A 20,661-nucleotide genomic window follows, 5' to 3' on the forward strand; every position below is an offset into this window, starting at 1 on the left:
TATCCCGAAGTTACGGATCTAATTTGCCGACTTCCCTTACCTACATTAATCTATCGACCAGAGGCTACATACCTTGGAGACCAGATGCGGATATGGGTACGCATTAGCCCGAAAATGGGTCCGTCCCAGCCCTGGGGGACTGGTTCACCCAGCAGGTTACTCAGCACATGCGTTTTCAAGGCCCGGCGGAGGAGCACGGGACGCCACCCACCTGCGGCGCTCTACGGCAGCCGTGTTACCATTGCCCTTTCTCACTGCGAGTGGCTTCCAGGGCCACGGCGCCTAAAACAGAAAAGAAAACTCTTTCCCGGACCTCCGCCGGTATCCGCAGGCTTTTTCCCGTTGCCAGGTCCCTGCTTTTCCACACCGACGTGCGGTGTGGATCTTCCAGGTCTAAGTTACGGAATCTTAACCGTATCCCCTTTCGCCAACGAACTCCCAACGGGTAACTGCGGGCCGCGGCTGTCCCGTGACGTATGCTCAGTGACCCCGAAGAGATGGGCACCCGCCGCGGGACAATATGGGACCCGGGTTTCAAACAGACTTTCGTGCGCGCCCCAGAACACGCACGCCTCCCGCCACGTGTATCGGGCCTGAACTCAGCCTGACAGACAGACAGATAGATACGGGCCAAACCGCCGCTCTTCCGTCCCCCCTTCCTTTGAACAAGCCCCTACTGCCTTCAGAGCTTAGCAAGGGGGCAGGGAAGGCCACGGCCACGGGCGCCTGGGAGGAATTCGTCCAGTAGTGAGCAACCAGTCTCCCTTCCCCGCTGCTACTACTGCCACCATCGCCGCCGCCGCCTCCACCGCCGACAACGGCGGGGAGCGCGCGGAGAGGAGCAGAGCAGGTGACACACCGTTGCGTATGTGCCACAGGGAAGGGATGCAGGCACCCCCTGCCACCACCACCACCACCGCCGCCGCTGCAGCTAGCAGCGGCAGCAGCAGCAGCAGTAGTAGTGGGCAGGTTTCTTTTCATTAAGTGGCACGAGACCGGCAGCACCAGGCACACCTTGCGGTGGGATTCGCGGAGCAGCGGGGTTCCTGCACGGGCATCGCTCCATGGAGAAACAGATGCCACGGGCAGCCCTGTACACCGGTTACAGCAGTCAGACAGGTGGAGAGAGGGCCAGCGGACGGCGCTGTGACTGCGCCCCCACCGAAACCGACCCCGAACCTGCTGATGATGCTGGTGGTGAGGCTGCCACTGATGCAATGCCGCTCCAACTACTAGTCCCCTCACCCGCCGGGCGCCGCACAGCCACCGAGTGCTTGCGCCCGAAGGCGAGGGCAAGTGCCTCTCCTCCTGACCATGGTCGTCATTAGCAGAGGAGGACGATGGGTGCTGCTACGCCTCTATCGATCGTGCCGGGTGCCAACGCCCCGGTGGAGGAGGAGCCGTACTCGGCCCCCCCTCTGTGTTTCTGCCCGGGCGGCAGACCAACCCCCCCTGCGCCTCCGTCGCGTCGCGCCGTCGCGTGCTCGCACGCAACGCACGCGACGTAATACGATGACGCCGACAGCGGCAGCCACGGCCACAGCCGCTGCACCACCGGCAACCACACCGAGAACAACAAGGATAGCTATGCCACCGCTGCTGCCACTGCGGTCACTACAACCGCAGCCCACCAGCCTCATTAAGCGGCCACGCACACCCTGCGCCCTCTGTGCTTCTTCGCCTCTGGTGCTGCTTCTTCAAGCTGCTGCTGCTGCTTTTGGCCCTTCTCGGCTGTTTCTCCAGCTGCTTGTGGCGTTCGTCACCGTCAGTCATCAATTGGAAAGACGGGAATGAATGCGCCTATGGAGGGGGGGAGATCGCCAGCTGCGCTGCTTGGAACTGGCTGGTCGTCTGAAGCCGTTACCGCTCGACGTGGTACAAGGCGTTAGCCTTGGGCTCAGGAGCGACTGATCCATGTCCAATTGATGTTCACATGGAACCCTTCTCCACATCGGCCTACAAGGGAGTCTCTCTCGATTAGTTGCTACTACCACCAAGATCTGCACCAGTGGCGGCTCCAGTCCGGCTCACGCCGAAACCTTCAACGCTCACCACCGCGCCCTCCTACTCACCGGGGCTTAAAGACTTGCGTGGCGAAGCCTGTTGTGCCACCGGCGGTCGAGTATCGGGAGAATGCTTGAGCGCCATACCATTTTAAGGGCTAGTTGCTTCGGCAGGTGAGTTGTTACACACTCCTTAGCGGATTCCAACTTCCATGGCCACCGTCCTGCTGTCTATAGCAACCAACACCTTTCTTGGGTTCTATGAGCATTCATTTAGGCCCCTTAACTCGACATTTGGTTCATCCCACAGCGCCAGTTCTGCTTACCAAAATTGGCCCACTAGGCACTCAGTGATTTGGCTCTGGAGCTTCAGTCGTGGACGGCGGCGCCAGCGGCTTTTGGAAGGCCGCCGCGCCCCCGTCTTTCAAGAAAGCCCAGACACTCACCCATTTAAAGTTTGAGAATAGGTTGAGGACGTTTCGTCCCCAAGACCTCTAATCATTCGCTTTACCGGATGAAACTCATGTACGAGTGCCAGCTATCCTGAGGGAAACTTCGGAGGGAACCAGCTACTAGATGGTTCGATTAGTCTTTCGCCCCTATACCCAGCTCTGACGATCGATTTGCACGTCAGAATCGCTCCGGACCTCCACCAGAGTTTCCTCTGGCTTCATCCTGGCCAGGCATAGTTCACCATCTTTCGGGTCTCAACATATCTGCTCAAGGTACTTGCCGGCACCTGCCGCAGGTGGAAAACGGGAGGGAGGCGGGTATCCGCCCCCCCGAGCCCGCCCCTCCGCGGAGGGCCGATACGGCAAGTCCCGGGCTTGCGCCCCCCCGACACCGGAGAGCGTGTCCACGCGTTGGGCGCGGCGGCCGCGCGCCCCCTCAGAGAGGAGGACGACGACGACCGCCGCCGCGTGCGCCCCGGAGCACTCGGGCGAGGGCCACCGCACGCCGCCGGACGCCAAAACCGAGGTCGGAGGAGAGGAGGGAAAGGGACTCACCCCCTCGTCGCCCCTTCCAAGGGAGCCGGGCGTGCTGCGTGGCCGAGGGATCAGCCCCAGGAGACCCCGGCCGCCTCCCCGCCAGCCAGCCGACCTGCCCTGGGCCCCGCCGCAGCCTCCTTCGGGAGAAGAAGAACAGGACAGGGGGGGAAGAGTCGGAGGAGGAGAGGGGAGGGGCGAGGCCCCCCGCAGTGTCTCACTTTCATTTCGCCTCTGGGTTTAGTGCACCCAATGACTCGCACACATGTTGAACTCCTTGGTCCGTGTTTCAAGACGGGGCGGGTGGTCCACCGACTTAGCCATTACCGCAGAGGGAGACCGCACGGTCGCGGGCACTCCCGCGACCCTCAAAAGCGGCCCCCTCGCCACTCATTAAACCATCGCAGGGCAGTCAGGGTATTTTGTCACCGGGGTTTCCCCCGCCGCCCGCCCAGCCCCGCTACCTCCCCGAGGAGGGGAAGGGCGGCAGAAGGGGGCACGGCGAGGTACCAATCCGCCCGGGCCTTCGACGTCCCCGGCAATGGCTGCGGCAATCTACTTCGAGGAGAAATACGCCCTCCGGCGCCGGCGTGAGAAACCGGAGGCGGGCCCGCGCCGGCGCGAACGCCGAACGCGCGGGCGTCACTTACCAGGCGGACCTCTCGGCCCAGCCGACGCCATCGAGCTGAATCCCCTCATTTCGATCTACGAGTTCCACCCGTTTAGGCTCTTAACGGTTTCACGTACTATTGAACTCTCTCTTCAAAGTTCTTTTCAACTTTCCCTCACGGTACTTGTTCGCTATCGGTCTCGTGGTCATATTTAGCCTTAGATGGAGTTTACCACCTGCTTTAGGCTGCAGTTTCAAGCAACCTGACTCTACAGAAAAGCCCTTTCCGCCGACCAAGGTATCCCTCACGGGTGAGTCGCCATACGGGCCTATCACCCTCCTTGGGTAATGAGCCGCTTTCAAACGAGACTTAGGCGAGAATGGTCGGCGTGCTGGACCCTCTGAAACGCAACACCCCTCGAGGACGCCTCAGTGAGGGTTCGAGGTTATGCGCTGGGCTCTTCCCGGTTCAGTCGCCCTTACTAAGGGAATCCCTGTTGGTTTCTTTTCCTCCGCTTATTAATATGCTTAAATTTGGCGGGTGATCTCTCCTGGGACGAGGTCGTGACCAAGAGTGATTATTGTTTGGTACTGGCAAGGTAACACCCTCCACTAACTACACTTTGCTGTTGCTTTGTGGCTCTCCGGTGGCATCGGTACTACTATGGCACTGCTCGTTCCAAAGTACTTCTTCTCGGTAGGGTGGGCAGCTGCTGCTGCTGCTTCTCTTTTGGGGCTCAATGCTGCTGCTGCCGCCTGCGTGAAGAAGGCATCTAAAGCAGCAGCACCGGCACCAGCAGCAGCAAATCAACTAACTGCTTTTCTCACCCGACACTTACCGACACCACCACCACTTGTACCGGCAGCAACCAGCTTCCACAAGCTCGTTCGTGTTGTCAGGGCTTCCCCCGCCCCCAGTACGTACAACAATCATCGAGGAAGCGCCTTGCCCGATCCCCATCATCATCGGGCACGCACGACTCCTCACGTCAGCCAGACTTCAAGTTTCACCCACACTACTCGGGACCCTCAAGGAGCTCGGGCCTCTGCGTGCGGGCTACTCCAGGCCGTCACGACAACGGCGAACATCTGGCGCCTCCGCCGGGCCCTCGTTGAGTCCTCCTCCTGCAGTTCCTCTAGAGAAAGGAGGAGAACAAGAAGCCTCCTCCTCCTCCTCCTCTCCGGGCGCTGCAGTTGGCAACGAGGGCCACTTCAAAAGGCTTGTTGGTGACCGCCAATGAGCAGTGCGGGACAAGGAGAAACGAGTTCTCCTCCTCCTCCTCCTTCTTCTTCTTCTTCTTCTCTCCCCCCCCACGACGAGGGGCGAGAGGGGAGGAGCCGGCAGTCTGCTCACTGACTTGGCCAACGCGACAACCAGACCCTTGCAAATGCCAAGTACTGGTAGGTGTCGGTTCTCTGTGGACCGACAGAAGCAAGGAGTGAGGGATGCATCAGGCAGCCGTCTGACACGCACAACAGCATAAGCAGCAGCAGCAGGCTGCTGCAGCGTTGTTACCACCCTTTCCACTTCTCTTGCCTCTAGCCTTCCCGTACACCACCCCCAGCCCCCGGCGGCGCGCCACGCACGCCGTTCCTCGGGGACCGCCACGGTTCGATTCAGACCCGAGCGGACCCGAGGCTCTCCCCACCGCCTGCTGCAGCAGCAGCAGCAGCAGCAGCCGCCCCTGCCTGCCGCCGACTACGGTGGTCATTGGCACGCTGGCGGCAGCTGCTTTTGCGGTGAGGAGGCGCAGGGAGGGGGGGGGGAGGGCGGATTGCAGTGGGTCCCGGAGGCCCTTGGTTGTCTTTCTTATCACCCATCACTCAAGTCAAAGGGACGAGCACAGAAGGGAGAGAGCACAGCAAAGGTCGGCCGGGTATATTCTATAACCCAAAACAGACTACCTTCGCGGCCAACTTCTCCACCTGCCTCTACCTGTCCACTTCCCGTTCCACTACCGTTCTCGGGGTCAGTGGAGCGCGCACGCCCGGTCATTCGTCTCTTGCTCCTGTGCCGCCAAACGAGAGCCACGGGCTCCTCGGACGACGATAAGGGTGTGCACGTGTACCCGGCTAACTCTTCTTGCTCCTCCTCGGAGCCGAGTTCCCACCCGGTTACACAAGGGGTGACTGACACACTGACTGACCATCTGACTGAGCTATCGGGACCAATCAGTCCCATTACTGTCGACCAGACTGGCCTGGGGCCAGCCAAAGACAACAGCAGCAGCAGCAGCAGCAGGAGCAGCAGCAGCAGCAGCAGCACAGGGTCAGCAGGACAGTGATCCACTCACTACAGCATCCCCTCTCCACGGACCCACCCACCCACCCACCACAGGACCACCCTCGTCAAGGTAACATGTTGCTCCTCGACTCCACAGAGCAGACCTCAGTACTGGTGGTGGTAGTAGGCCGCAGAGCACCCTTCGTCCCTTCTGTCGGAGACCCCATGATGAGCACTCCGACGGCACAGAAGAGAGGAAAAAATGAACCATGTCGGGCTGTGCGTCACTTGGGACAAAGGAGGTGAGAGCAAGAGCAGGGGGAGGAGGAGGAGAGCGGGAAGAAGACAGGTCAAACTGCATCCTCTGTCCCACCTGCCTGCCTTCCTTCCTTCCTGCCTGCCTGCCTGCCTCACCTTGGTTCCTTTCCAAGTCCCACCTTGACTCCACCTCCGGCGGTGCACCGACTTGTTTTAGTCACAATGTCGAGCACCGCGTCTCCTCTACCCCTGGGTAGGAGAAGAGTGGACGGTGTGGAAATGAAACGGTAGTCCCGGTGCTACACCCCAGCCTCTCCAGAACACTGTTCGGCCCCCTGAGAGCTTCTTTAAATCGCCTTACAGATCTCCCAGTGTTCAGTCCCTTGCTTGATGGGGAGGGTGGGGCCGACCGTCACCATGCATGCCTGCACGGACACACAAGGACAACGACGACGACGCCCTCCCCAGTGACAGGTTATATCAATGGGTTGGTTTTGAAGGAACGCAGCAGAGCCCGGTGGGGGCGGCACTGCGAATCCCCAAGGCTGAGAGGAATGTCTTGTCGGCTCCTTGGGGCTCTGCCCGAAAGACAGTCAATTGTTGACGTAGCCCCAAGTCGCCCCTCTCGCGGCTAGTTAGCCCATTGCCGGTTCTCACCAGCGTGTTGTTAGAGGCCTTGTATGACCCTCGTCCAGGAGTGGCGGCTACCCTACGGGGCAAGCCACCGCAATGTGCGTTCGACTTGTCGATGTATCTGAAAATGCGTATCACATACCGACTCGCAGTTCGCTGCGGTCTTCATCGACCCACGAGCCAAGTGATCCCCCGTTAAGAGTTGTGTCACAGTTTGGGAGAAGAAGCGATCTCGGACTTGCCAGGTCCATGTCGCACAATTCTTAGGTTTCCAGACAGAGCCAGTGAGGTGTCACTCACGGCTGACCTTGGTAGAAGAGGTTTCGTGCTGCCTGCGGGATGCACCCGACCAGGCTTTTCCTCTCTCGTCACTAGGAATAGGGACCGACACCACCAGACGTATCAACCGACGCCACCTTTCTCCGGCTCTGGCTGCCTCTGCTGGCTACTCGCCCAACCAACGGTGGGAGACGTAGAGAGAGAGCGCGCGCGCCGGCAGAGGGTGGCACATGATACTAGTGTCATAGGAGGTGGGCCTCTGCCTCCATAGTAACAAGTACAGCAGCCCACATCATCATTAGCTGACGTTCGAGATGGGCTTGCTCTTCCTTCTCCTTCCCCTTAGCACGGTGCTTTATTGACACCCATCCTCTCTCTCTCCCTCCCCCTCTCATCCCATCTTACCTCTGCACCAGCAGCAGCAGCAGCAGCAGCAGCAGCAGCAGGGGGATGGGAATCCTCAGGAGGAGGACAAGGAGAGCAGCAGCAGCAGGAGGATAATACAGATACGTGTGTATATGCATGTGTGCGCTGGGTGCTCGAGAAGGGCTGTTGGTCTTCCTTCTCCCTTTGCTCTATTTAGGGAGTAGGGTATGCTGTTGGGTGCCGGGAACGCACAGTAGGGGGGGGGAACTGATGGCAAGAACGAGGAGAGGAGGAGGAGGAGGAGGAGGAGGAGGAGGAGGAGGAGGCGGACGACCAGGAGCCAGTTACTTTGGCACTGTGTCTTCTGTCCTTCGACCTCCTACATCTCTCCACACATCCTCTCTCTGTATCTCTCTCTCTCTCTCTCTCTCTCTTTTTTTCCCTCTTCTGCCATCACGGGGGTGTGCTTGCCGAGTCTGATGTGAATGAACCACCATCATCTCCTCCCAAGGCAACCCTCAATGAAGTATAGTTGTTGTTATTAGGAGTGGGAGGAGGAGTCCTTCCTTCCATCCATCCAACTGGTAATGATCCTTCCGCAGGTTCACCTACGGAAACCTTGTTACGACTTTTACTTCCTCTAAATGATCAAGTTTGGACATCTTTCCGTCAGCCCGAGGCACCCACTCCCAGTGAAGGGAAGCAAGGCATCCAAGGGCGCCAGTCCAAAGTCCTCACTAAATCATTCAATCGGTAGTAGCGACGGGCGGTGTGTACAAAGGGCAGGGACGTAATCAACGCAAGCTGATGACTTGCGCTTACTGGGAATTCCTCGTTCATGGGAAACAATTGCAAGCCCCAATCCCTATCATGAAGGGGTTTGAACGGGTTACCCGCTCCTCTCGGAGGGGGAAAACACGCTGATCCCTTCAGTGTAGCGCGCGTGCGGCCCAGAACATCTAAGGGCATCACAGACCTGTTATTGCTCAATCTCGTGCAGCTAGAATTGCCACTTATCCCTCTAAGAAGAAGTTGCGAACTGGACACCAATTAATGGAGATCCGTCGACTAGTTAATAGGCCAGAGTCTCGTTCGTTATCGGAATTAACCAGACAAATCGCTCCACCAACTAAGAACGGCCATGCACCACCACCCACCGAATCGAGAAAGAGCTCTCAATCTGTCAATCCTTCCGGTGTCCGGGCCTGGTGAGATTTCCCGTGTTGAGTCAAATTAAGCCGCAGGCTCCACTCCTGGTGGTGCCCTTCCGTCAATTCCTTTAAGTTTCAGCTTTGCAACCATACTTCCCCGGAACTCAAAGACTTTGGTTTCCCGGAAGCTGCCCGCTGGGTCATGGGAATAACGCCAACGGATCGCTGGTCAGCATCGTTTATGGTTAGAACTAGGGCGGTATCTGATCGCCTTCGAACCTCTAACTTTCGTTCTTGATTAATGAAAACATCCTTGGCAAATGCTTTCGCAGTAGTTCGTCCTGCGACGGTCCAAGAATTTCACCTCTAGCGTCGCAATACGAATGCCCCCGCCTGTTTCTATTAGTCATTACCTCGGGTTCCGAGGAAAACCGACAAAATAGAACCGAGGTCCTATTCCATTATTCCATGCATAGACATTTAGGCCATTCATGTAGCCTGCTCTGAGCACTCTAATTTTTTCAAAGTAAACTTGCCAGCCACTCGGGACACTCGATGAAGAGCACCCCGGGCGAGCCAGCGGGGCCTGGACTGTTAAATACCAGGCTGTTCGGAGCGTGACAGTAGACACCGGGAGGTGTACCGTCAGTCCGGAACTGTAGTCCAACTACGAGCTTTTTAACCGCAACAACTTTAATATACGCTATTGGAGCTGGAATTACCGCGGCTGCTGGCACCAGACTTGCCCTCCAATAGATCCTCGTTAAAGGATTTAAAGTGTACTCATTCCGATTGTGAGGCCTCGGATGAGTCTCACATCGTTATTTTTCGTCACTACCTCCCCAGGCCGGGAGTGGGTAATTTGCGTGCCTGCTGCCTTCCTTGGATGTGGTAGCCGTTTCTCAGGCTCCCTCTCCGGAATCGAACCCTGATTCCCCGTTACCCGTTATAGCCATTGTAGGCGCATAACCTACAATCGAAAGCTGATAAGGCAGACACTTGAAAGATGCGGCGCCAGTGCGGAGACTGTGCGCTCAGCTCAAAGTTATCCAGATTCACCACAGGCAGGTTACGGACCGAGATCCGCCGACCGGTTTTAAACTAATAAAAGCGCCCTTCCCTCTCGGTCAGGGACTCTGTGTGCATGTATTAGCTCTAGAATTACCACAGTTATCCAAGTAATTGGGTACAGATCCAATGAAACATAGCTGTTTTAATGAGCCATTCGCGGTTTTACCTTGCATAGGCTTGTACTTACACATGCATGGCTTAATCTTTGAGACAAGCATATGACTACTGGCAGGATCAACCAGGTAGCTATATACGGAGTAATAGCTTGGATTTGCGCCTAGGCTGGTTGGGGGTGTCTGTGTCTGTGGTACCAGTTGCTTCTGCCGTTGTCGTTGTTGATGCAGCACTTGTGACAAACATTTCGTCGTCATCACCTGCAGTACAACCAGCATGCAACACCACCCCAGCACACAATACTCTCCCCTCACAGCCTGCGCCTAATTAGAGTAGTAGTGGCGGCCCTCTCTGCTCGCTCACTCACTCACTGGTCCAATTCACTGTAAGACACAACAGCCATGGGGGGCCAAGACCTCACACAGGAGTCAAGTGAGCCCTCCCGCAATGGCATTCGATATCAGGCAGGAGCTGATGATGAGGATGGCTTCTCCTCAGCCACCACCACCACAGACTCCCATGACAAGGGCACATTCAGCAGCAGAAGTGGACCTTCTTCTTCTCCCGCTGCCTGCCCTCTCACCTGTAGCTGGGCATTCTCTCTATTCGTGGGTTTCCCCGTAGAGAGAGTCCCTCAGGTCTGCACACCCTAGGCAGTCGACGACGGCAAGCCGGTTAGTCGTTCGGTGTGACCGTCGGACCTCCGGCTTCCCGGGACCTCGTCGACCCACTGGCATGTGCTTCGTGGACCTGGTTTTCTCTTTTCTTAAGCGCCGGCCTCTCCCCCTGACAGTAGCACAGGCAGCCGGGGCCCTCGACTGAAAGCACCCGGCCGCGTTGTGCCCCCGGGAGTCAGGCGGCGTGCCAGAGCCATGCCGAAACCAGCCGGAGAAGTTTCCCCCCCGCACAGGGTGCGGGGAGGCCCCTCCTCCTATTCCGGTAACGGCAATGGACGGACGCCCGAACACCACCCGGGCCCTCTCCTTCGACTATCGTCCGCCCGCCAGAAGAACTGGCCAACACAGAGCCAGCCACCCACTGAAGGGCCGCTCACTCTCTCTTCCTCAAGGTTAGGTTGCACTCGGAGAGCCGACCCCGCTACCCAGGTCGCTCCCTGTCTTGGGGTTAGGTTAGGCAAGCCCTTGGTTCTGAGAGCCGCCCGCCCCACCCCTTCTGTCTTCTCTCCCCGTTGGCCACCACCCGCCTCTGAAAACGGAGGAGAGCCACGCGGGTATGGTGAGCCCTTCCGGCACTCGATACTCACACTGCACCGAGAGCCAGAGGAGCCCCTGCTGCGGACCGACCCCACGATCCGTCTTGGTAAGCCCACCCCCCCCCTTTGCCGGTGCTCGGCTCCGGAGGGTGGGTCTAGGAGGCGGAGGGAAAGGCACAGCCACACTCTGCCCTCTGACCCCTCCGGCTCCCGGGCATTCTCCCTATTCGTGGGTTTCCCCGTAGAGAGAGTCCCTCGGGTCTGCACACCCTAGGCAGCCGGTGGCGGCAAGCCGGTCAGTCGTTCGGTGTGACCCGTCGGACCTCCGGCTTCCCGGGACCCCATCGACCCACTGGCATGTGCACTTGACCAGCGAAAGTAGGTTGCGCCAGCCCCGAGCTTCCCTGGCGGCAGCACAGGCGGCCGGAGCCCTCGTCAGACAGCTCCCAGCCGCTTTGTGCCCCCGGGAAATGGGCGGCATGCCAGAATCGTGCCGAGACCAGCCAAGGAACCCGACCCACGCACAGCACGCAGCGTACGGGGAGGCCCCTCCTCCGGCAACGGCAATGGACGGACGCCCGAACACCACCCGGGCCTTCTCCTCCGACCTCAGTCCGTCCCCACGCAGGCGAGGGCCGGCCGATGCGCCCTGCTCATAGGACTTACAATGCACCGAGGGGCAGAGCTGATGTGCCACCCAACGATCCCTCTCTCGCTGCTCCAGTGGCCCACTCCTTCGCTTCTGCTCGGCTCCGGAGGGTTGGAGGCGGAGGGAAGGGCACAGGCACTCTCTCCCCACACGGCCAAAGGCCCAGCTTTGCACACCTGCACTGCCCTGCACTGACGGGAAGAGCTTTTGTGCCAGCCAGATGGCCCCACAATCCCACTCTCACTGCCCCATGGGCCACTCCTTTGCTGCAGCTCAGCGCCGCTCGGGAGGGCCGGAGGCGGAGGCGGAGAGGGAAGGGCTCGGGCACACTCTGCTCTCCCGGCCCCTCGACCACACCGGCTCCCTGCACTGAGGCGGGGGAGGGGCGGCCCGGGGCCCTGTCCAGCGGCGGAGGCTCAGCCTCCGAGACCCACCGCTGAACCACTGCAGCACGCCCGGCCTGCTCTGCCGACACTGCCGGGTAGGAAGGGGTCCCTCTTCCTTGGTATAATCCCGGGCACAGCCCCGAAAAAAGTTTATTTTTGGGCCCCCTTCCCCCGTTCGGGGGAGAGAGCGGTAGAAACTCCTCGGGGCCTGGCATTTCAACGGGAAGAGGCCGCACCCAAGTCGGGAATCCGACCCCCGGTTTGGCCTCCCTCGACCCCCCCAAGCTTGGATCCCCTGTGGAAGGGGCCGAGCGCGGAGGAAGGGGGTGAACCGTCCGTCGGGGTCACGGCCTCGCCCGCCGCCCCCACTCCCCCAGAACAGTGTCCTGCCTGCACTGAGCGGGAGGAGGGCCGGGCCCAGCGTGCGGACGGCACGGGAACACTCCCCCGCCCACGGCCACAGGACGAGCCATGCATGCCTGCGCTGCACCGGGGTGGGCCAGGAGCTCGCGTGCCACCGCCCCCGTTCCCTCTCGTTGCTCCATGGACTGCTACTCCTTGGCCGGTGCTCGGCTCTGGAGCGTTGGAGGCGGAGGGAAGGGCGCGGGCACACTCTCCCCACACGGCCAGAGGCCGAGCCACGCTCACCTGCACCGAGGGGAGGAGCTTGTGGGCCGACCCCACGATCACCTCCACTGCCCCGTGTCCTCCTCCTTCGCTGCTGCTGCTGCTGCTGCTGCTCAGCTCTAGAGGGCTCGAGGCGGAGGGAAGGGCACGGGCACACTCTCCCCGTACGGCCAGAGGCCGAGCCACGCTCACCTTCACTGCCCTGCACCGAGGGGAAGAGTTTGTGTGCCGACCCAACAATCACCTCCTCTGCTGCTGCTGCTGCTGCTGCTGCTGCTCAGCTCTAGAGGGCCAGAGGCGGAGGGAAGGGCACGGGAACACTCTCCCCGTACGGCCAGAGGCCCAGCTTTGCGCACCTGCACTGCCCTGCACTGACGGGAAGAGCTTTTGTGCCAGCCAGATGGCCCCACAATCCCACTCTCACTGCCCCATGGGCCACTCCTTTGCTGCAGCTCAGCGCCGCTCGGGAGGGCCGGAGGCGGAGGCGGAGAGGGAAGGGCTCGGGCACACTCTGCTCTCCCGGCCCCTCGACCACACCGGCTCCCTGCACTGAGGCGGGGGAGGGGCGGCCCGGGGCCCTGTCCAGCGGCGGAGGCTCAGCCTCCGAGACCCACCGCTGAACCACTGCAGCACGCCCGGCCTGCTCTGCCGACACTGCCGGGTAGGAAGGGGTCCCTCTTCCTCGGTAAAATCCCGGGCACAGCCCCGAAAAAAGTTTATTTTTGGGCCCCCTTCCCGCGTTCGGGGGAGAGAGCGGTAGAAACTCCTCGGGGCCTGGCATTTCAACGGGAAGGGGCCGCACCCAAGTCGGGAATCCGACCCCCGGTTCGGCCTCCCTCGACCCCCCCAAGCTTGGATCCCCTGTGGAAGGGCCCGAGCGCGGAGGAAGGGGGTGAACCGTCCGTCGGGGTCACGGCCTCGCCCGCCGCCCCCACTACCCCAGGACAGTGTCCTGCCTGCAGTAAGCGGGAGGAGGGCCGGGCCCAGCGTGCGGACGGCACGGGAACACTCCCCCGCCCACGGCCACAGGACGAGCGATGCATGCCCTGCGCTGCACCGGGGTGGGCCAGGAGCTCGCGTGCCACCGCCCCCGTTCCCTCTCGTTGCTCCATGGACTACTACTCCTTGGCCGGTGCTCGGCTCTGGAGCGTTGGAGGCGGAGGGAAGGGCGCGGGCACACTCTCCCCACACGGCCAGAGGCCGAGCCACGCTCACCTGCACCGAGGGGAGGAGCTTGTGGGCCGACCCCACGATCACCTCCACTACCCCGTGTCCTCCTCCTTTGCTGCTGCTGCTGCTGCTCAGCTCTAGAGGGCTCGAGGCGGAGGGAAGGGCGCGGGCACACTCTCCCCACACGGCCAGAGGCCGAGCCACGCTCACCTGCACCGAGGGGAGGAGCTTGTGTGCCGACCCCACGATCACCTCCACTGCCCCGTGTCCTCCTCCTTCGCTGCTGCTGCTGCTGCTGCTGCTGCTGCTGCTCAGCTCTAGAGGGCTCGAGGCGGAGGGAAGGGCACGGGCACACTCTCCCCGTACGGCCAGAGGCCGAGCCACGCTCACCTGCACTGCCCTGCCCTTGAGGGGAAGAGCTTGTGTGCCGACCCAACAATCACCTCCTCTGCTGCTGCTGCTGCTGCTGCTGCTGCTCAGCTCTAGAGGGCCAGAGGCGGAGGGAAGGGCACGGGAACACTCTCCCCGTACGGCCAGAGGCCCAGCTTTGCGCACCTGCACTGCCCTGCACTGACGGGACGAGCTTTTGTGCCAGCCAGATGGCCCCACAATCCCACTCTCACTGCCCCATGGGCCACTCCTTTGCTGCAGCTCAGCGCCGCTCGGGAGGGCCGGAGGCGGAGGCGGAGAGGGAAGGGCTCGGGCACACTCTGCTCTCCCGGCCCCTCGACCACACCGGCTCCCTGCACTGAGGCGGGGGAGGGGCGGCCCGGGGCCCTGTCCAGCGGCGGAGGCTCAGCCTCCGAGACCCACCGCTGAACCACTGCAGCACGCCCGGCCTGCTCTGCCGACACTGCCGGGTAGGAAGGGGTCCCTCTTCCTCGGTAAAATCCCGGGCACAGCCCCGAAAAAAGTTTATTTTTGGGCCCCCTTCCCGCGTTCGGGGGAGAGAGCGGTAGAAACTCCTCGGGGCCTGGCATTTCAACGGGAAGGGGCCGCACCCAAGTCGGGAATCCGACCCCCGGTTCGGCCTCCCTCGACCCCCCCAAGCTTGGATCCCCTGTGGAAGGGCCCGAGCGCGGAGGAAGGGGGTGAACCGTCCGTCGGGGTCACGGCCTCGCCCGCCGCCCCCACTACCCCAGGACAGTGTCCTGCCTGCAGTAAGCGGGAGGAGGGCCGGGCCCAGCGTGCGGACGGCACGGGAACACTCCCCCGCCCACGGCCACAGGACGAGCGATGCATGCCCTGCGCTGCACCGGGGTGGGCCAGGAGCTCGCGTGCCACCGCCCCCGTTCCCTCTCGTTGCTCCATGGACTACTACTCCTTGGCCGGTGCTCGGCTCTGGAGCGTTGGAGGCGGAGGGAAGGGCGCGGGCACACTCTCCCCACACGGCCAGAGGCCGAGCCACGCTCACCTGCACCGAGGGGAGGAGCTTGTGGGCCGACCCCACGATCACCTCCACTACCCCGTGTCCTCCTCCTTTGCTGCTGCTGCTGCTGCTGCTGCTGCTGCTCAGCTCTAGAGGGCTCGAGGCGGAGGGAAGGGCGCGGGCACACTCTCCCCACACGGCCAGAGGCCGAGCCACGCTCACCTGCACTGCCCTGCCCTTGAGGGGAAGAGCTTGTGTGCCGACCCCACGATCACCTCCACTGCCCCGTGTCCTCCTCCTTCGCTGCTGCTGCTGCTGCTGCTGCTGCTGCTCAGCTCTAGAGGGCTCGAGGCGGAGGGAAGGGCACGGGCACACTCTCCCCGTACGGCCAGAGGCCGAGCCACGCTCACCTGCACTGCCCTGCCCTTGAGGGGAAGAGCTTGTGTGCCGACCCAACAATCACCTCCTCTGCTGCTGCTGCTGCTGCTGCTGCTCAGCTCTAGAGGGCCAGAGGCGGAGGGAAGGGCACGGGAACACTCTCCAAGCCTTCCCCTGTGCTACATGTGCATCTGGTAGCGCTCATGACTGGACTGTCACATTGCCATATTACAGAACTTCTGCCTATCAGAATTCTTTTGTTTCCAGAACTGCATCTCTTTGGAATTCACTTCCCCACACTAGTTCCCCCCCCTCCAGACTTCCAACCTACAGCAGTGTTCAAGTCCAACTATTACATATTATTTATGAATGAAGGACACCTCTAGATTTAGTGTATGGATTATTTTTTGTATTTTTGTTTTTCCTTCCTCATCTTCATTTTCTGAAAAAAAAATATATACCTATGGATAGGGAAGGCAGTGGCTCAATTGGCGGAGAGGCCGCCTGCAGTCCTAATGGACCCAGAGTTCGAATTCTGGCTGGGGCAGGTAACAGTTAAGGACTTGAATTTCATAGAAACAGACTTTCCTCATCTAACAGATGTGAGACCCGCCGACATGTCGTAAAAGTACCTCCTCTTGCATGAGACAGCACTAGCATGTATTCAATATGGACGGTGGGTATTAGCGCCGAAGTGGTGACATATGGAGGACTACTGGGCCTTGGGATAAGCCCATTGCCCGCCCCCGGAAACAGGCCCTGAAGCCTTGCCTCCAGAGTGCCTTCACAACGGACACATTATACATATATATATATATATATATATATATATATATATATATATATATATATATATATATATATATATATATATATATATATATATATATATATATAGACGGACAGACCTGATAGATACAACAACCATGGAAACATGTCGATGCATCCCCTTTCCCACTCCAATCAGTGAACTCACTTTACCCTCCACACAATAACACTGCAAGCCCTCTTTTGCTTTCACACATACTCTTGACATCATTCAGCAGTTTCCCTGTACACTATTGTCTTCCTTGTTTGCCGTATCACAGATTTCCTTCGGACCCATGAAAGCAGTTACACCCAATTTCTTTTCCCCTTTGTAAATATACGTTTCCACTAAAACATCTAAAAGTGAAATATCAGTTTTAAACACTCCTCTCCTTGTTCCATTTTGAATAGATCATTCTGTTTTTCCCTAATAACACTTTGGACAAGTATCATACCATTTAGGTTTCTTATTACACTAAAGACACAAAACTAGTATCACCCTATCACTGCCCACACACCGGTCTCTTTCCTACGTTTCTTGTAAAGGGAACCCAGCATTTATTATACCCGACTAATAGTCCTCTTGAACTCTACCTTCCTCCTTGCATGCCAGCCTGCACATCTTCCATATCCGTTCAGTCACTCTCTCTCTATATATTTCCAACATTTCACCAAACACTTCATCATTTTCCTGGTGTTTCTGCATGTTAGCTTTTTGACGTTCTTCCACACTACCATTATTCAACTGATCCTTTCCTCCTTTCTTGTTTATCGACTTCTCTCAGCAGTTCCCCAAGCACTTGTTGTCACAAATTTGCGAGTATATTTATAAATTCAGGGACATTTTTTCATCAGTGTGAAAACCGCGAATTCTAGTGGAATTCTTCATTGTGTGTCGGAAGGGTAGGAGGCTATGTTTGGAAGTGTGAATGGAAGATTGTCAAGTGTTCATAGAGGAAGGGCAAGAGAAGGTGTGGCCCTATTAGTGAGTCCGGAAGTACAGCAGAGTGTGTGATTGAATGGAAGGAGGTGTCATCGAGACTGATGTGGGTGAAAGCTTGAAATTTGAACGTGAGTTGTGGGTGTTTGTGAGTGCATATGGAGCCTGGTAGTGAAAGGGATGAAGAAGAGAGAGAGTCTTTCTTGGAATGATGTTGATGAGTGTCTGCAGAGTTTTGGAGCGAATGTGAATGTGGTAATGAGTGGGAGAATCTGAATGCTAGAGTGGGAAATGTTGCAGTTGAAGGTGTAGTTGGTATGCATGGTGTGCCTGGAAGAAATGAAAATGGGGAGTTGGAATGATAGCGATGGATGTGTTGAGCGAGAGATGGTGATTGGAAATACGCTATTTGAGAGGAAAAGATATTTATAAGTATACATGGGTGAGACAGGTGAGGGTGGAAGGGTTGTTGATAGTGAGCTTTGATGGACTATGTCATTGTGTCTAGGAATGTAACAGGAAGATTGTTGGATGTGAGAGTTCTGAGAGGGAGGGTGGAGAGAGGTATACCTAACCACTACCTGGTGGAGGGGAAAGTTAAGAGTAGGTAAGAGATGGGTGAGAGCTAGGAGTGGTTAGTGTGTGGGCAGGGAGGTTTTGAAAGTGAGTGGAGTTGGATAAAAGAGAGAAAAAGATAGAGTATCAGGAGAAATTGAAAGGTGAGTGGAACGCAGTGAAAGATCGGGAAAGTGGCAGTGTGGAGGGAGGAATGGCAGTTATTTAAGAGTGCTGTGGTGGGGGCATGCAGAAGAGGTGTGTGGTGTGAGACGTGTGGGTGGTGGTGTAAGAAAAGGAAGTGAATGGTGGTGCGAGGGAAGTAAGTATGGCTGTGGCTGAGAAGAGACGATGCATATGAAGTGTGGCGCAGAGGAAGGATGAGTGTCATATGAGAGGAATTATTAGGAAAAGAGCAATAGGGCAGAAAAGGGCTGTGCGTGATGCTAAAGTGGCAGCAGATGAGAGGTGGGGATAGGTGGCTGACAGAGAATTTTCCAAACAGAATAAGAAAATGTTTTGGAAGGAGGTGAAAAGGGTTAGAAAGGGAGAGTCTGGGGAAGGAAGAACGAGTAAAAGCAGAGGGATGGAAGGATGTTAATTGAGATGGATGCAGTAAGGAAGAGATGGGCAGAGTATTTTGAAAGACTGTTAAATGTAGAGGGGGAAAGGGTGGCTGAGAATGCATGGCGGATGGAAGGGTGCAAGTGAATAAATGTGTTGGGAGAGTTGTAATGATTCATTGATCACGAAGGAGGAAGTGGAGAAGGCAGTAAAGAAGATGAAAACAGGGAAAGCCTCAGGTATGGATGAGTGTGTGCTGTGGAATGCCTGAAGGGTGGTGGAGGGACTATTGTTGACTGGTGCTAGTAAGATTGTTGAATGTGTGCTTTTAACCAGAAAGGTATGGTGCCAGTTGACTGGGCAAGGTGCTTGTGTGGTCCCGTTGTATAAAGGCAAGGGTGATAAGTATGAATGTACTAGCTTTAGGGGTATAAGTCTGTTGAGTGTTGTAGGTAAGGTTTATGGTAGAGGTGCTAATTATATGAGAGTTAGAGAGGGTACAGAGTAGTGGATTAAGGTGATGAGCAGTGTGGTTTTAGGAGAGGGAGGGGATGCGTGGATCAGGTGTTTGCGGTGAGACAAGTGTGTGAAAAGTATTTAATGAAAGGCAAGGATGTGTTTTGGGCATTTATGGATTTAGAGAAAGCGTATGATAGAATTGATAGGGAGGCTTTTTGGACTGTTTTTGCAAGATTGTATGGACTTGATGGTAGGTTACTAAAAGGGGTGAAAAGTTTTTATGTAAATAGTAGAGCGTGTGTAAGAATGGGAATGCTGTGAGTGATTGGTTTCCAGTGAGAGTGGGGCTGCGACAGGGATGTGTGATGTCTAAGCCTTGGTTGTTTAATATTTACATGGATGGTGTTGTAAGGAGGTGAGCAGCAAGAGTTTTAGGTGGAGGTCTGAGTTTGTGAATGTTGATGGTGGAGAGTGGAATCTGAAGCTAGGTTGGTGTTTGCAGATGATACTGCACTGGTGGCTAATTCAGAGGAGAGATTGAGACAGTTGGTTGAGGAGTTTGGAAGGATGTGTGAAAGGAGTGAAATTGAAAGTAAATGAGAATAAGAGTAAAGTGATGAAGTGTGTACAATGGAGGTTGGTATATGGTAGGGGGATGAATATAGTTTTGAATGGCGGAAGTTGCTGAGTGAGGTAGAGTGGTTTTAAATATCTAGGGTCACATGTTGCTGTGGATGGAAGAATAGATGCAGTAAGTGAAGTTTAGAATAAATTCCTGAAGTAGGAAAGGTGCTGGGAGGAATGAAAAAGTGTTTAGATATCGTTTGCATTAGAATGGATGTAAAGAGAAGGTTGTATGAGGGTGTTGTGGTACCGACTGCATTATATGGGGCTGAAACATGGAATATGGGTGTAACAAAGAGGAAAAGTTTGAATGTAATGGAGATGAGGTGTCTGAGGAGTATGTGTGGAGTGACGCATATGGATCGAGTGGGGAATGATGAAGTGCAAAGGAGAACTGGGAGTTGTTCCTGGGAGATGGCTGGTAGAGTTGGAGCAGAGGGGTGTTGCGATGGTTTGAGCATATGGAGAGAATGGATAATGAGCGATTGGTGAAAAAGATAACTAGATCTGATGTGAGAGGTGTAAGGCTGAGAGGAAGACCACGAATAGGATGGATGGACTGTGTGAAGAGAGCATTGGATGCGAGAGGGATGTCTTTGTTGAGCAGGAAGAGTGGCTGTGCGTGACAGAAATAAATGGAGAGAAATTGTGAATGAATAAAGTGATGACGCTTAGCCCTGAGGATATACTCCCTGCATTTGGTCTGATCAGCTATTTCAGGTCCAGGTGCAGGTAAGGGGATGAGTCTGTTATGATGTAGGGGGTGAAACCAGCTCTGCTGGTTATCGGGCCCTGCTGCGGATGTCACTGATTGCATTGCACAGTTGACCCTTCTGCAGTGTGTGTGGGTGTGAGGGATCTGTCCGTTCTCCCCTTTTGGGGCTAAGATGCAGATATGAATGCGTTTGAATGGATGAGTAAATGGGGAGTGTGTCGTCCTGTCTCGGCTTACCTCCCTTTCTCTTGGGGGAAGCAGCCTAGGTATATAGATGGAATAGATAGTATTGCTTCAGTTTAACTGTCCACGTATTCACAAATCGATTGGGACGGTGTTTCAGGGAACATTTTTCATTGCTTCATAAGTGATCATCCTTGCGTGCGAGCATTAGCTGCTTCTCGCTGAGAGTGATTTGGCTTGTGAGTGTGTATCGCTCACTTTATTTTCATTGACCGTTGGAGCAAGCGCATGGCTGGCCCTCGCCCTCTTCTATAATTCGAACTTAGT

At 56.9% G+C, this 20,661-nt stretch overlaps 3 non-coding genes across 3 annotated transcripts in view; all 3 read right to left on the reverse strand.

Moving 5' to 3' along the window:
• LOC145389765 (large subunit ribosomal RNA) overlaps positions 1 to 4,164 on the reverse strand; it is a 6,543-nt gene extending 2,379 nt beyond the window's left edge. Inside the window, exon 1 of the ribosomal RNA XR_013895530.1 lies at positions 1 to 4,164. This exon is cut by the window's left edge and continues 2,379 nt beyond it. This is a non-coding gene — a ribosomal RNA (large subunit ribosomal RNA).
• A 2,598-nt stretch (positions 4,165 to 6,762) lies between these two features.
• LOC145389762 (5.8S ribosomal RNA) lies at positions 6,763 to 6,918 on the reverse strand. Its single transcript, XR_013895528.1, has one exon. It is a non-coding gene; the product is annotated as a 5.8S ribosomal RNA (ribosomal RNA).
• Positions 6,919 to 7,944: 1,026 nt separating this feature from the next.
• Positions 7,945 to 9,826, reverse strand: LOC145389764 (small subunit ribosomal RNA). The gene has a single exon (XR_013895529.1). It is a non-coding gene; the product is annotated as a small subunit ribosomal RNA (ribosomal RNA).
• Between the last annotated feature and the right edge of the window lie 10,835 nt (positions 9,827 to 20,661).

Source organism: Coenobita brevimanus, unplaced genomic scaffold (genome assembly GCF_032717465.1).
Source record: "Coenobita brevimanus isolate Jiangsu-jjx unplaced genomic scaffold, ASM3271746v2 jjx.HiC_scaffold_1996, whole genome shotgun sequence".
NCBI classification, from domain to species: domain Eukaryota; kingdom Metazoa; phylum Arthropoda; class Malacostraca; order Decapoda; family Coenobitidae; genus Coenobita; species Coenobita brevimanus.